The sequence below is a fragment of the Peromyscus maniculatus genome, chromosome 11, assembly GCF_049852395.1.
Source record: "Peromyscus maniculatus bairdii isolate BWxNUB_F1_BW_parent chromosome 11, HU_Pman_BW_mat_3.1, whole genome shotgun sequence".
Taxonomy (NCBI): Eukaryota; Metazoa; Chordata; class Mammalia; order Rodentia; family Cricetidae; genus Peromyscus; species Peromyscus maniculatus.
Window position 1 is genome coordinate 43,422,864 of NC_134862.1, and position 16,904 is coordinate 43,439,767.

Below are 16,904 nucleotides of genomic sequence, written 5' to 3' on the forward strand. Positions count from 1 at the left end.
CCTTCCCATGGGGTGGTCAATGTGGCTTTTGTGGCAGAGTACCTAGAAGGACTCAAGAGCTAATAATGGTGTTTGTCAAGGTCTATTTACTCTGCCTGCTTTTTGCCCAGCGCCCTTAGAAACACTGCAATATGGATGCTCTCAAGCAACTGGGAAGGGTAGGGTAAGGCCAAGGAGTCGGGCACGATCCAAACTGCACCGCATCTTCACTGCCTGCCCAGGCCCACCCCCATCCCAGTTATCCCAGTAGAATCAGTAGTAGTTTTGACCTTAAGACTCAGCGTTCTTACCATGTTGAACTCACTGGAACTGGGTGTCACAACCCTGGATTCTAGTTCTCACTCTGTTGAGAATGTCTGCTGTAGAGTGCAGCACCAGCCTCTGGTGGGTACTAACTACATGGCTGAGGAAGGAGTGAATGAAAGAATGAATGAAATAGCTGGCTGTGACCTTGGCAAACCATTTCCCCATTCATAATCCTGGTTTCTACATCTACAGATTTGGGATTATGGTGATCTCTCCCTTAGCCACCTTCAAACCCCTAAGAGTAAATAAATGGATAATTATAAATAGTGGGTAGGCACCAGAGTTCTAGGCCCAGACAGGTCAGGAACCACACACACCCCACAGCTGATGATAACTGTGAGGATCAAATGCAGTGGTGTGCTGGGTAGGGTAGCACACACCTGTAACCTCCGCACTTGGAAGGCAGAGGCCAGAGAAGAAGGATTAGTGGGGGTTCAAGGCTAGCCTGGTCTACATAGGAAATTCTAGGATATCCAGGGCTACTACATAACAAGAACCTGTCTCAAAACAAAATAAAAGGCAAAACTTACATTTAAACCACCTAGTTTAACTAACTAAAAAGTGTCCCTCAAATTCTGAATAGGATTTAAAAATTTTTTTAAATTACATTTATTTGTGTGTGTGTGTGTGTGTGTGTGTGTGTGTGTGTGTGTCAGTGTGCACATGCATGTGCCCATGTGAGTCTGTGTTTGTGCACGTATGTGTCTATCTGTGGATGGGGGCATGTGCATGTGTGTCTATCTATGTGTGCAGGTTTGTAGGTGAGAGGAGAGCTGGTAGGAGTCAGTTCTCTCCTTCCACCATGTGAGTAGAGTCCTAGAGGCTGAACTAAAGTTGTCAGGCTTGGCAGCAAGCTCCTTTACCCACTGAGCCATGTTGCTGGTCCTGAGTGTTTTTTTTTTTTTTTTAAAGATGCAATTTTGCTGTGCTGGCCTGCCTGGTTCAAACAGTCTTTTTTGTTACATCTCAAGTGGATGTGACTATAGGCTTCCAGCTTAGCTGTGATTTCTTTTCTCCCTTGAGACAGGATCTTGCTAAGTAGCTTAGGATGGTCTTAGACTTGCAATCCCCTGTCTCAGCCTCCCAAGTGCTCAGACTGCAGGCATGTGACCACCTCGCCTAGCTTTGGGTATGATTTTTATTGACGCTCTTCTTCTAGAAGTACTGATTTAACATGAAGGAGTGGCTGTAGGGCTGGGCAATGGTTCGCTGGGTAAAGTGATAGCCTTGTAGGCACAAGGACCTGGGTTCTGGTCCTCAATACTCTTGGAGAAAGCCAGATGGGGAAGTGTTCACCTGTGATGTCAACATCAGGGCTGGGAAGACAGAGACAGGAAGATCCCTGAGGCATGCTGACTAGCCAGCCCAGTCAACTAGGGAGCATCAGGTTCAATGAGAGACTTGGCCTCAAGACGTGAGGTAGAGGATGATAGAGGAAGACATCTGACGCTGACCTCTAGTCTCCATGTGCACCCACACGTGTGCACACGAACATACCACACACACCCAAGGGACTGGGTTGTAGCTCAGCACCATGAAACACACACACACACACACACACACACACACACACAGAGCTGTGGTGCTGGGGATTACAATCCATAACATGCAGTGGGCTGGTGAGATTGCTTTGGTGGGGGGGGGGGGGTCTCCATGGTTGCATTAAGAACTTGGAGAACTGTCTGCTTCATCTCTGTGATTCTGACATCCCCTCACCCAGCCGGTCCTAACCTGCTGTGCCCCCCTGATTGTAGTAGGTCATGGGTTCCCTTTCCACTCCCATAATCGACCTGCAATGTCTTCTCCTAATGATCTCGCTGGGAAGAATTCTCTGCAGTACTTGGGAGGTCCCTCCTCTGCCCAGTTTCAACCCAGGCCCTGGTGATGGCAGAGGAAAAAAAAAATGCCCGGTTTTATAGTCAGCCCCTTGGAGCCTCTCATGGAAATGCCACAGACCCTTCAGACTAGACGCCAGCCTCAGCGGCAGCGGGCGCCGCTCTAAACCCCCAGCTTTGTACTAAATATAGTGGCAGGAGGGAAGGTGTGGATTTGGGGGGAATCTAAGCAGAGGGAGGGAGTCAGGGAGGAGAACGGGAGGGGGAAGAGGGGCGGGAGAAAGGAGAGAGACGGTAATGATGCGAGCGAGAGAAATAAAGGAAGGCAGAAAAGATGCCGAAGAGGTTAGAAGCAGTGTAGACGATGCAGGAAAGGAAGTCAGGCTGAATGAGGGGAGAGAGAGGACGTGCAGGCTGTGCTCCCAGCTGGAAGTGAAGCTCAGCACAGGTGTCAGTGGGGTGAGGACGCCCAGAGCGCAGCCGGAAGGATCCCCAGGCCACGCCCCCCATCTGGCTAGGCCACGCCCCCGTCTGGCTAGCCAGCTGGGAGCCCTCTGTTAGAGTTTATATGCTGCAGCAATGATTGACTGAAAACGACACAACTTTCCCGCCCCCAGTCTGTCCCCACACAGGGACCAAGGTCCAGCTTAGCTACCCCTGCAGACTGGACCCAGCCAGCTTCCTGCGGTCTGGGACCCAGACTGGATGGAGCTTTTCCGAGGTGGTGGTGGTGGTGGTGGTGATGGTCACCATGGGAAGGGGCAAAGTAGGCCTGGCCAGAGTGATAGTGGGATTATGGTAGAGCCTAGTGAGAAGGGCAGCCTGGAGGCACCTGAGAGATTCTGTTCTCGTGCCTTCAAATACCTGTCTCCCCTTGGGCTTGTCGGTCCGCTGAATTGAGCCAGAGGAGGCTGGCCCTGTGAGTTACGCTGTGACTGCCCCTGAGAGTGGATGGTTCTGGGAAGACAGAGGATCGCTGTAGAGAGTCACCCGGCTGGAGCAGCAGCACTTGGGGATTTCCAAGGCATGGGCAACCCACTGTATTTCCATCTAAGACTTCTGTGCAAAGGCAAGACATGCTTTCCCAGCAACTACCAGCCCTCCTTGGGGATAGAGACGGCTTGTATGTGATCAGGGCTCTTGGCTGTGCCGGTGAAGGACGGACCTGGGGGACCTGGGGTAGGGAGAAGGGGCTGGCAGTCTTCACAGCTCTAAGTATCGGTTCTCAGTAGCTGCTCAGCAAACACTTGTGGGTGGTGATATAGAGCAAGAAGACTGAGAACCTGGGGAGAGAGGACAAGGCTGGATCGCTCCCTTTTCTGTTTGTCTTATCCCTTTCCCCTTTCCTAGAGGCTGGGGCGGTGGGGGAGGGGGGAGGGAAAAGGGAAGCCTCCAGTTAGAGGACAGGGGGAGATAAATGAGTCCTGTCGTCCTTTACCCAGGCTCCACAAGAGCAGAAAAGTCCTTCTCCCACATGGGAAGAACAACTATTATTTATGAGCCTGTCTGAAGAGGAGCTCCACATGAGGAGGGACAGGGGTGAGTTTTCTTAAAGGCACAGGAGGGTCTGCTGGGGAAATGAAGGGTCAAGGGACACCTTCCAGGATAGAGGAAACAGGAAGAAATGAGATCTACTGCAGTGAGAAGTCTGAGCTGCCCAGTCTGGGAGGTGAGAGGAGAGGTCATTGAGAGCAGGAAGGACCCGGGGTTTTCTGACACCTTTGTCCTCAGAGACAGACTATCATGCCTCTGCTAGTGCTGACCTGTCCAGAGTCCAGAGCCAGCAGGAGAGACGAAAGCCCCTGACCTGCGGACACACACCTGTAAAACCTGGGAATCTGTACTGGGCTAGGAGCCTTGCATTAGCGGGCTGGAAACAGGAATGTCCCCTCCCAGGTTTGGGCGGGAGAAAGCACCCCAGCTGATCTGGGTTGGGGAGGGAACCCTGAGCACCGAAGGCCTCCAGAGAAAGAGCCTGGGCAGAAAGGGGAGCATGCGGGGTGCGGGAGAGGAGTGGGAATGGGAAGGGGCAGAAGCGGCATTGGTTAGAGGGTGACATTTGGGACAGGGCTGGGGGTCCAGCCACAGCAAGGCAAGGCAGGGCAAGAGGTGAGGCTGCAGAGCCGCAGACAGGAAGGGCGTGCAACCCAGCTCCTGCCAGGTGGGGAAGGAGGGGGAGGAGGGCCAGCCTCAGGAAAATGGGGAAAGAAGAGGAGGTAGGTGAGAAGGCCCAGCTGGCAAATGGAGCATGGGAGAGAATAGAGCGGCCTGGGGTCTGATGGGGAGGGAAGGGTGTGTGGGTGGGCAGCCATGACGGGAGAGCGGTTGAGCCAGCAAAGGGAAGAGTACTGCTTCCCCCCCCCCTTTCATTTCAATTGCTATCAATAATACATTCCCGAGGAGCCGCCTTTGACAGCAATTAAAAAAGCATTTATGCTCCCAGAGAGAAATCGGAATGATTCCTCCCACCGCCCTCCACTCTCCGGCAACAGTCCCTAGTGATGATTTCCCTGGTGGTGTGTCCAAACTGGGGACACACGAGGGAGGGGAATGGAAGGGGGCCAAGGAATATTCTCTCCCTCTCTCCCTCTCCGAAGGCGGACTAGCTGAATGTTTTATACCAGGCTCCTCCAGAGTGTGGGTGGCTGTGGGGAGATAGGGTATGCAGAGGCTGGAGATTTTAAATACACAGTCAAAACCCTTTTCTGATAACCAAGCCTCACGGAGCAGGGGAGGGGGGCAGGACGTGGGCGGGGTGGGGGGGGAGGCTGGGCCTCATCAACCTGCTGGTTGGAGAGGGCTTTTGTTTCTCTTTGCTGAAGGGCCAAGAGTCTGGGAGGTTGAGCAGGGTACCGTTCATTTTAGACCTTCGCTGAGCCGCTGCAGTACGTCAGGACCCACTGCTTGTGGTAAAGGCGCTTTACCACAGGACAGAGGCAGGTCAGCCCTGCAGAAGGTTGTCAGACAGGCAAGACCCTTCCAGAGAACTGGGTGGCTGTGTAGTTGGCGGTAAGGGGACACAGGGAGGCCAAGAGAAGCTTGGAGTGGCAGTTTGGCTCATACCCTGTGATCCTGGCACTTACGAGACTGAGACAGAAGGATAGATAGCCTTGAGGAGGCTAGCCTGGCCTACAGAGTGAGACTGTTTCAAACAAAATGAAGAAAGTTCAATCCAGCAATAGTGGAGAAGAAAGGAGGGGAGGGAGGAAGGAAGGAAGGAGGGAGGGGTAGGGGCTGGGGCCCGGCAAAAGCTCCTGCTTGGGAATCCTGCCCCTTGTTAGGCAGCCTTCCCTGAGGGTTTTGTGCCAGGCACTGCATAGGTAAAACTTCTCTACTCAACCCTTGCAATTGCCGCACAAGGGGCACACTCTTCTACCAACCGAGACACCACTGAGGAAAGAACAAGTGTGTCGTTCACCAGGGGTGGCAGAGGGAAGCGACAGCTCCAGGGTAAAAGCCTTCGTCTACCCCCTCACTGGCCCATGCTGCTTCACATAGAGTTAAGTCCAGCAGCGATCTCCCATCTGGGATCCTACCTGAGGGTGACCTTCCACATCTGGGGAGCTGGGTGGTACGGTGCATGATCAGCATGCATCAGCGAGGTCCTGGGTCCTGTCTCCAGCACCCTTTACCCTCCAAAAGGAAGGAGAGGCTGGAGGCCGGCCTCATGGCATGTGCCTATAGTCGCAGCACTCTTGGAGCAGGAGGATCACATTTGAGGCCAGCATGGGATCAAAAACACGAAACAACAGCAAAGCCTCAAACAGCCTTCAAAGGGGACGGGTTCCGTGGGTTTATAGAGATAATGGAATATCTGCCGGTTATCAAGAGCCCTTTGTGTCTGAAGACAGACTAATCCCTAGAACATATTGTTTAGTAAAAATAAGTGCAAGCACATAGCAATATGTATAATATCCTGCCATCTGTGTGAAAGGGGGAAAGAAGGAGCATTTCCATACAGTTACTATCTTGCATGATGTATCTTCTGCTTCTCAAAAGGGCCACTAGGGTTTTGGACACCAACTTGCGGTACTTGGGAGGCAGGGTGAGTTCAAGGCCAGCCTGGGTCACTGGGTAAGTTCAAGGCCAGCCTGGAACCTCAGAAAGACTGTCTCAAAATAAAAAACAAAATAAAGAAGGGATAGAGCACGCCACCATTATTTGACACCTCAAGTGTCAAGGTACATTGTTTAACCCTTTGAGTCCCTTTGCCGCCTGTCATAAGGGATTCCCCTTCCTTGTGGGTCTTTTGCTAAAAAAGAGGTCGACACAGGGTTTCGTAGATTACTGTGAGCTCTGAAAGGAGCTGGCCGTGAGAAAGGCTGCGTGGTGCGCATACCCCTGCTGCTAAGATGCACTGGTGTCTGAGTTTCATGAGTGAGGAGATGTGGAACTCACCAGGTAGGGAGCCCTGGTTTAGTGCTAAGCAGCTCTGACCTGTGCATGCCCCCCCCCCAAACCCCAAGGTGTGTCCATCTCTCAGTAGAATTCTAGGCTTTCTCAGCCTCTTTTCTTCAAGCAGCTTCCCATTGTCCCCAAGGACCAGAGGCCCTGCTGCCGGAGGATGGGGTTTGTAAGGGCCACATAAGAACAAACACGGGCTGAGCAGTGGCAGGGCTGTGTGGAGACCTGAGTCAGAAGAACATGGTCGAAACAGGGACTCCACATCTATTACTTTATGCCGGCGAGTCTCAATTTCCTGCCCTGCTGAATGGATACTCACCCATAAAGACCAAGTACATAAAAGTCCAGGGATAGCTGTGCGAAGCTTGTTTTTTTTTTTTTTTTTTTTTTTTTAATCTTAGAAACTTAATATATTTTCTCAGTCCTAGGTATCAAATAGAGCCTCATGGGGTTAGGCAAGGATTCTACCCCGAGTCACATCCTCCAAACCTTGGGATGGTTTGGATACGACTATCGTAGAGACTGATAAAGAGGTCAGTAGACAAACTCTCCAACCATGCTAAGACCAGTCTGGGCTTTCAAAGGAATCTGATCTGATTAGGACAGGTGCTGGCCGCTTCAGCTGTGAAGGGGGCTCAGGAGTAGGCTGCTGAGCATGGGCAGGGAAGGAAAGCTCAGTGGGCAGCTACAATGACGTTTCTGAGTTTTTTCCCATTCACTGAACAATTAGTTCAGTGGGTGTCCTTTTATGGATTCTACTGGGAGAATCCAAGAAAAGATAAGACATAGTGACTCTATCTTATCCTTGAGAATTTCTCTGGCTTACGTGGAGGGCAGAGGTCGTTCAGTCAACTGAACCACTTGGGAAATGGCTCTGATGGATGCCTAGGGTAGATTAGCCACAGTCTCTGCTCTCCAGATGCGCACGGGAGGGGTGGGGGGCGGGGGATGATTCACAGCACGTGAGGCTTGATTCTTCATGAGAGGAAATTACCATTGTGCCAGCCGCTTGTGTGGGAACTGAGAAAAGCGGCAAGTGGTCAGGGCTGAGGAGGCTAAGCCAGGGGAGACTTCCGGAAGAGGAAGGAGCTAACCTGGATAACCAGGGAGCCATGCAGGTGTGGGTGACCCCGTAGAACATGCAGAACAGAGGATAGGTTCAAGAGGGTGACACCTGATGAGGTAAACAGGAAGGGAGCTGGCAGAGAGACAGGAGCCAGGGAGCAGATGAACTTTCCCCCCAAACCCCCTCTGGCCAGGCAGCTGTACCCAGCTGTGCACCTGGTGTTGAATCATCTGCTCGATATTCTTCCCTGCTTTACTCAGGCATTTATCTGGTCAATATCGGAGTGAATAGGAGCCATTAACCCTGGGCAGGGACAAGAGCAGGTGCCACGGTGAGGTAAAGGCACAGATAAGCCCCGGCAGTTGTGAATGACTAGTCACTAGACTGTCAGACTGTGGCCACCTGACTTTTGCGGACCTCAGCCTAGTTGAGAAAACAAGGAACCCAGGCCTGGCTGGTCTCTTCCCTAGCTTTGTGTCTGCATTAAAGCCCGCCCACGCCAGGGACGTGCTGGACCTCCTGGGAGCCAAGCCTGGCAGAGTCAGATAAATATTGATTGTCTGTTCAGCCATCCGTGCAGAGAACCAGAGAGGCTGGGCAGGCGGGGGAAGCCTAGTAGGCGGTCCTGATGTGAGGGAGTTGGGCGGGGCCCAAGGCTGAGAGGAGCGGCAGGTGTCCTAGGGCGGTGAGCACCCACCCTTAGGATCTGGGGCTGTTGTTAGCTGGGAGCAGGGAGCATCTGGATGAGCATCGGGCTCCAGCAGACTTGTCTTTAAGCTAAGAAAGGCTTAGAGGCTGTTGAATTGTTTTCAATACCTCCTTGTATGGCTGCACCATTCATGACAGTTTTCTCTGGTGACTTGAGAGGTCATGGGACCCTACCCCAGGCTCAAGAAAGACTTGAGTGATCCACCGAGTCTGGAGCTGCCGCAGTGAGCATGAGACGCTCTCAAGGAGGGATTCCCAAACTGAGAGTAGGGGTGCATGCCGGTAATTGCAGCATTTGGGAGGTGGAGGCAAGAAGATCATGAGTTTGTGGCCAACATCCAGCTACACAGTGAGCCTGGGGTACAGAGTGAGACCTTGATTCAAAAAACCAAACCCAACTGAAACACCCAATAATAAAAACGTGTATTTGAGGAGGGTAGAGAATGAGGTGTGGTGACACAAACCTGTAATCTCAGGATTTGGGACAAAGAGTTGGAGTGACAGGCCAGTCTGGGTTCCCCAGGCCCCAGGACCAAGCAGGCTCTGCCCTGCTATCCTGCCTTCCTCAAGCCGGGCCAAGGGAGGGTGTTCTTTTCTTAATTCAGATAAACCAACCTAAGATCTGCGAGTCTAAGGAGGGGACACATCTGGCACGGCTCTGGGCGCTGTCCTTGCGGCATTCTTCAAGGCTCCCTCGGTGTTCTCAGCTCCGATCCGATCATTGGCCCCCACTCACCCCACAGGCTGAGCTTCCAGGCATGGGCGTGGGGTGGGGTTGGGTGGTGGGGTGGAAGGTGGGTGGGATGGGGTGGTAGCGTTTCGGGCTTTGGGGAGAGAAGTGGTGAAGACGGCCTGCCCGCTCTGCTGGGTTTTGTTTTATTTGCATTTTTATTGTTGGTTATTCCCAGGCAAACACCCTTTTGAACGATTTGGCACTAAGAACAAGCTAAGATTCCCCTTAGAAATTGTTCTTTTTTTTTTTTTTTTCTCAAGGTCCCACGTACGCTAGAGGAGCGCTCTGCCACCGAGCTACATCCTCAGCCCACTGAACGTTTTCCTCTGGAGGAGTTATTGATGTGTCTAGATTAGGTATAGTGGTACACACTTTCAGTCTCAGCTGCTCAGGGGTGGGGGTTGAAGTGGATTAAGCTCCAGGAGTTCAAGGTTAGCCTGGGCAACCTGGTGGTACCTCTGTCTCGGAATGGAAAGGAGAGGAGGAGCCATGGCTGGACTGGAATTCTCGGTAGGCCAGATTGACCTCAAACTTGCAGCTGGTTCTCTTGTCTCAGTCCATCAAATTCTGGGATTACAGGTATGGGTCATCACGCCAGGCATCTTGATATTTCGGTTTTGAGGCCGGGTCTTGCTAAGTTGCCTAGGCTTGTCCTAGGTTCTCTTTGGCCCAGGGAAGCTTTGAAATTGCTTTTTTCTTTACTTTTAAAACATTTTATTTAAACATTTAGAAGTTATATTTGGTTTATATTCTCTCTCTCTCTCTCTCTCTCTCTCTCTCTCTCTTTCTCTCTCTCTCTCTCTCTCTCTCTCTCTCTCTCTAGTGTGTGTGAGTGTTTATGTGTGTGTGTTTGTGTGTGTATGTGTGTGTATATGTGTGTGTGTATGTGTGTATATGTGTGTGTATGTGTGTGTGTATGTGTGTATATGTGTGTGTATGTGTGTGTATGTGTGTATATGTGTGTGTGTGCATGTGTGTGTGTATGTGTGTGTGTATATGTGTGTGTATGTGTGTGTGTATGTGTGTATGTGTGTGTATATGTGTGTGTGTGTGTGTGTGTGTGTGTGTATGTACATTCAACATGACACACATGTGGAGGCCAGAGCACAACTTGCAGGAGTTGATCTTCTCCTTCTACCCTATGGGTCTTGGGGATTGAACTCAGGTCCTCAGGTTTGCTAGCAGACGCCTTTTCCCATGAAGCCATCTTACCAGCCCACACAACAGACATTTTAAAAGGTTGCTCTTGGGGCCCAGAGAGATGGCTTGGAGGTTAAGAGCACTTGTTCTTACAGAGGACCTGGGTTCAATTCCCAGCACCCACACGGTGGCTCCCACCCCCCTCAACTCTAGTTGCGGGGGGTCCATCAGCCTTGTCTGGCCTCTGTGGGTACTGCAGACACACAGTGCACATACCTACACGCGGGCAAAGCACTCCCACACAAAATAAAAACAAATATGTATGACTGCTGCTTTTGTTCTATGCATTGTGAATGAGGTTATGATATAGCAGGGAATTCCTTACATTCAGCGCTTCTCTGGCCTCCTAGCCACATCCGGAAGTTCGGTGACTGAAACGGAAATCACCAGGTTAGCACTAACATCTTTTCTCCCCATCCCCTGGGGCTGGCAGACTAGGACCGTCAGATCTCTGTAAGCACACTGGGGTGGGGAGACCATTCGCCTATAGAGAGTGGGCAAGCACACACCTAGCATCCAAGGCCACTGTGGTCATGTTATCTCATGTGTGTCTTTCAGAAGAGGACTTGTTTGACCTGGATGATATAGGACAGGATTCTGGCCTCTCTGGAGGCTCTTGGTTCTCAACATGCAGCAGCTTCATAAAGCATAAACCAGAGGCCTGAATGTGGTCATGGACTTTTCCTCTCTTCCCTTGGGGAAAAGAACTGGCCCAGAGCCTGATATCTGTGGGTTCCTGGCTATTAAGCCAGACAGGGCTGGGAGTCAGTGACCACGAACTATGCTCTGACAGACACTCACATGTATTTTTTCCTTCGTTTCTGTCTAAGCATTCTCCACAGAAGGGTGTGTCACCACATTGTACTTGTTTAGGTGACCCACAGTTACTGTTTCATGGCTGTGTCTCTCTTGGACCTGTCTACCCTTCCAGAATAGAAACATCCCAAGTGCAGTGTGCTGTCTCCAGCATGAAACCCTCCAGGGGCTGCTGACCTGTTCCCCGGGTGCCTTCTTCACTTGTGGGTGGCCCACCTTCAGAACTGGGTGTGCATGCCATGTCCCTCAGCCAGCTTGTCGGTGAGAACACTGGTCAAAACCACCAGGCTGTGCCTCCAGGTCCTCCAAAGCACTTTATGAGGACCTTTCTATTCTTCAGGGGCAAAGATGCCTGTGACACCAGAGGAGAAAACAATCTCCTTTCTCATGCATGCATCGGACGTGGGAACCCCTGGGAAATCAAGCATTTTGGCCAGACACACAGATCACAAACCTGAAAATGGCGAAGTCAGGCTTCCAACGCACAGGGCTTTTATCTCTGGCTGTCAGCTTGGCCCCCACGCCTATTTGATGGAATTTTAGCAACTTGGAAAAATAGCTCAGTGCATCAGTAAGAGGTACAGAAACAGTCTCAGCAGCCCCTTGGCTGGTGGTTTTAGCAGCTCTCACTCCTACTGATGAATAATTCAGTTTGTCTGTGGAGTGAGACAGGTCAGACAAGGGCTGTGTGCGTGCGTGCGAGCGAGCGGGTGGGTGGGCGGGCAAGCGGCTGCTCTAACCCAGGCAAGTTTCCAAACACCCCAAAGGGGCTAAAACGCCAGGCTGAGAAGTGGAAGTGGCGTTGAGGGGCAGGCAGGGAAGGCCGGGGGGAGGGTCTTCAGGGGTGGTGGGTGAGCCCGAGGAGGACAGGTCACTTCAGAACCAGAAGTGAGATCAGGAAGTAAGGCACCTGCAGTGACAGAGGGGCTGTAGGCTGACTGGGTGGCTGGGTCACAGGTGGGATGGCCTGTCTGTCATTGCAAAGGATGGAGACTCTGAGAAGCCAAAGGCAATGAAAGCGGCCAGCTTGAGCGGGGCAAGGAGGGTTGGTGAAACCGGCCGTTTTGGTCTTTAGCTCCCGAGAGTGTTAGCCTTTATGGGAGGCTTTACAGGGGATGGGGTTCAGAAAGGGAGAGAAATTGGTGCTGAGGAGAACGGGGAAGGTCGGCGGGGAAGGAGTGGACACCAGGAATCCAGCGAGACACGGGAGGTATCTGGGTGTGCGTAGAGGAGTCCCGAGCCCTGGTCTTTCCACCACAGACTCAGCCCCTGGAAGAGCCAGCATTGGCAGGCAAGATCCCCGTTCACATCTTCATCCGGCTCACCTGACGTCAGAGCCTGGTGGCCTCTGTGAAGGAAAGATGACGCCTTCACCATGCAGTCATGTGGAGATACAGCGCATGCTCATGTTTGTGATGAAGCTGGTGTGTGCAAACCTCCCAAGCTGCCAACTGTACACACCTACAGCAGTGTACACATGGCACAGAACGCCGGACAGCAACATCTGACCCTTGACCGCTTGTATAGTCACTCACCTAGGTTTTTGTTTGTTTTGAGATGAGTCTTTCCTAGCTCGTACTGACTTCAATACTGTAGTCAAGGATGACCCTGAACTTCTAATCCTCCTGAGTTTAGGGTTACATGTGTGAGCTGGTTTATGCAGTGTTGGGGTTTGAACCCAGGGCTTTGTACATGCTGGGTAGGCACTCTGCCAAGTGAGTTACATCTCCAGCCCTATTTCTGTTTGGTTGTTGAGATGGAATCTCATACTGAAGCTCAGGCTGGCCCTGAACACTCAGTCTGCGTGCCTTAGCCTCTTGAATGTTGGGATTACACAGATGTGCCACCATGAACATTCTTTCTTTCTTTGAGACAGGGTTTCTCTGTAGCCCTGGCTGTCCTGGATCTCGCTCTGTAGCCCAGGCTGGCCTTGAACTCACAGAAATCTGCCTGCCTCTACCTCCGGAGTGCTGGGATTAAAGGTTGTGCCATCGCATGTACTTTAGCTCTCGACACATAGAAAGAGGCCGTGTTTTGGAGGCATCGTGGCAGAGATCTTCTATCCCAGTAGTCAGGAGGCTGAGGCCAGAGAACTGTAGCAGTTCAAAGCCAGTTTAGGCTGCCTAGTGAGTTCAAGATTGGTCTTGAACTAATTGAACTAGGGGGCCAGAGAAATTGCTCAGCAGTTAAGAGCATGTGCTGTTCTTGCTGAGGACTTGGGTTTGGTTCTAGAACTTTTCCCTCTAAGTACTGGGGATTGAGCCTAGGCAAGTGCTCTTCCACTGAGCTACATTCCAAATCGAGGACCTGGGTTTGGTTCCCAGTCATCCTATCAAGTGGCTCACAACCTCTTGCAACTCCAGGGGATCAGATGCCTTCTTTCGGTCTTTATGGGACGCCACACACATGCATGCACACACACACACACACACATACACACACACACATCTTAAAAGGAAAGATTAGCTAGGGCTATACAGTTGGGCCCTGTCTCAAAAAAATACTACTAACAGAGACCAAGTAGAGTGACTGGCCTATACTTAGGTTTGTGTAAATACACTCTTTGATGTTCCCACAGCGAATACATTTGCATTTCTCAGCACAGTGTCCTGTTGTTCAATTGGCATGACTCTACTTAAAAAACAGACAAGCGCTGGGCGGTGGTGGCACACGCCTTTAATCCCAGCACTTGGGAGGCAGAGGCAGGCGGATCTCTGTGAGTTTGAGGCCAGCCTGGGCTACCAAGTGAGTTCCAGGAAAGGCACAAAGCTACACAGAGAAACCCTGTCTTGAAAAACCAAAACAACAACAACAAAAAAAATAAAAATAAAAAAAAAACAGACAAGCAACCCTGCCCTCCTCCCCTCTTCCTCTTCTCCTCCTCCCTTCCTTTCTTTTGGCGGACATAAAGACTGTATCCAGGTCAGTGTGTATCTGTGAGTGCCTGACTTCATGGGGGAGAGCTCCATTATGACAAATGAAGAATAGATAAGAGGATGGAGGAGCCAACGAAAACCAGGCCCTGCAATCAGGTGCCAGGATCTAAGACAGGCGCAGTGAGGTCCCTGGCATTGTGTCTGAGGTGCCAGGGTCTAAGACAGGCGCAGTGAGGTCCCTGGCATTGTGTCTGAGGTGCCAGGATCTAAGACAGGCGCAGTGAGGTACCTGGCACTGTGTCTGAGGTGCCAGGATCTAAGACAGGCGCAGTGAGGTCCCTGGCATTGTGTCTGAGGCCTGTGAGATGAGGCCTTTGGAACTGCAGCCAGAGGAAGGTCACAACAAGAGAGCTAGACATGGCCACCTTCCTCATCCCTTATCTCAGCTTGTTCCTGGCAGACAAGACCTGAGACGCTTGCCTTTCCCAAAGTCATCTAGAGCAAGGGGATGCTCAGAATTTAATGGGGTGAGAGAATTCCAAGGGATGATGCCTCCCCTTTCCCAGCAGAGGGCAAGACACATGGCTTTCTGAGCTGAAGCCAGAAGGGCAGAGCCGAGCTCCTCCAATTTGAAATTTTATGAATCTTATTACTATGGTGGTGTTATAAATGATTAATATAGCATTTGAATTGTCCAGTGGAGACAAGGAAGGGAAGAAGATTAATATTTCTTGAGAACGACAGGCATCAGGGTTTCTGGAGTGCTTGCATACATTATCTCACGGAGTTTAACCCGGCCCAGTTAACCCCTTGCCTCCCACAGCTTCTCCTTTATCTCTGCTCCATCTGGGCCTTTGCAAGGAAGGCTGATATTCCCCTGTCCGTTTTTGTTCCCAGGAGCTGTCTGGGAGCTGTCCGAGCATCGGTTCATGACACCAAGTTGTACTGGAGGCTTGTGAGGACAGGCCTGGAGGAGGAGGAGGAGGCAACGAGAGCCGGGATTTCCTCTGGCCATCTTTCCAATCAGCCCAGTGACCTTTATTTACTCTTCTTCTTCTTTTTTCTTTTTCATTGTTTACTTTTTAATTTTCATTTAATTTGCATTGCACTTATTGTGGTGTTGTGAGGATAGAACCCAGGACCTTGCGGATGGTAGGCGGGCACTCCACCACTGAGCTACCTCCTCTGCACTTACGTTCATGCTCGACAGACCCTCTCCTAAGCAGTCATCACTCCAGTGCCCATGCTCCCCTCCCGAGGGTGTAGATGGGAGGGTGGCGTTCCGGGGCTCACCCTGGATCTGCCAACCCCCCCTCACCGGTCCTCAGGCTGATCCCGAAGAGCTGTAGCATGGAAGCTCAAGAAGAACTGGGGTCTTCCTGTTTCGTGCGTGTCTGTTCCTGGAACAGTGTGCGACACATAGTAGGTCCCCGGAAAATACCTACTGGATGAGTCTCAGGCCCTTCCTTCTGCAGAGACATCTTCGTTTAGGAAATCTGTGTCACTGGGCTCTTGTACTCTGCTCTGGCCACCATGCGGGGTTGGGTGGAGAGGAAGAATCCTGGCCTTCATCCTTCAGCTCCCCTCGGGCTCCCCAGGCTGCTCAGGAAGCCCCAGTGTGTCACAGTGAAGGAGGGTGGGGAGGGGTGCCTGTAAGAAAACTTCTGTCAGGGTCACGGATGGCCTGGCTTCTGAGAGTCTGTAGTCACAGGACAAAGCAGGTCTGGTGGTGAGGCAGGCTACGGGAGGCAGAGAGAGGGAAGTGAGAGAGGAGGAAGGCGCAGGGACAGTCTGCCATCTTCCACGGAGGCTGTATGTTATCCACAACAGATGTTTCCCCTCAGCCCCACAGAATCTTTAGCAATGGCCTGGTGGGGTACAGAAAACCTCTTACGGGCTCAGCTGTTCACTGGGGACAGACCTTGGTTCCCTCTTCCTCCCTGCCAGGCTATAGCTTGTGGAACAAGTTAAACTTCTGAAGTTCAAGGTCTCTTAGGCAAGAGGTGGTCTCCTGAGGCCTGGTACCATTCCTGTGCATTAGGAACCCCCACCCCCACCCCCCACCTGAAACACATACAGCATGTCCTTTACTTGCCAGACAGGCAGGCAGGAAGGTCAATGTCCTCCAAAGTCTGTCTTCGGGCAGCCTTTCCAGCCAGGTCATGATCTGAGCAATAAGTCTCCCATTGTGGAGGGGTAAGCACACTCCTGGGCTTCTTATAATCCTGGCTCTGGAGACAGGCCCTAGGCATTAGCAACATAGCCTTTGGGTCCCAGAACCAGCATCATGGGTAGAGGCCAGAAGCAACTCTTTTAGTTAACAGCAGGATGCCCCCTGCTCCCACACACATACAACTGTAGAACCAGCCCTCTCATGCAGAGGGAGAATGTATGGTTGTTTTCCTTCATGGCGTCCCAGAATAGTCACCTCAGAAAAAATACAGGCATTGGTTGAATTGATTCTCCATGGTATGTATTTTACAGCAAATGTGAAAACTAAATCTGGGTCCTCAAGCTTCTCTGTTCATTTTCAGCATGCAAAATCCTGTTCCCACCCCCGCCTCAATCCACTGGTCTCTACACCATCAGACTATCCAATTTGGAGGAGCTCCATGCTGGGAAGTTTTCCCTAGGGGCTCAGGTAGTGTCCTTAGCTTTCTATCACGGTGATAAAACACCATGACCCAAAGTGTTTATCTCTGCTTACAGCTTGTCCATTATCCAGGCCAACCACTCAAGGCAGGAGCTGATGCAAAGGTTAGGAGGGGTACTGCTCACTGGCTTGCTCTTCATGGCTTGCTCAGCCTGCTTTCTTATAGTACCCAGAACCACCAGCCCAGGGATAGCACTGACCACAGCGAATTGGGCTCTCGCATGTCAATCATTAATAAAATGTCCCACAGTCTCTCCCACAGGCCAAATGATTCTGCCCATGCTGAGTTGTCATAAAACTAGCCGGC

General features: G+C 51.5%; 1 long non-coding RNA gene across 1 annotated transcript; it reads left to right on the forward strand.

Annotated features, from left to right (window-relative positions):
* The first annotated feature begins 3,581 nt into the window (after positions 1-3,581).
* LOC121821138 (uncharacterized) lies at positions 3,582-15,041 on the forward strand. The gene is made up of 2 exons (XR_006061823.2): positions 3,582-3,680; positions 14,842-15,041. It is a non-coding gene; the product is annotated as an uncharacterized LOC121821138 (long non-coding RNA).
* Positions 15,042-16,904: the final 1,863 nt, after the last annotated feature.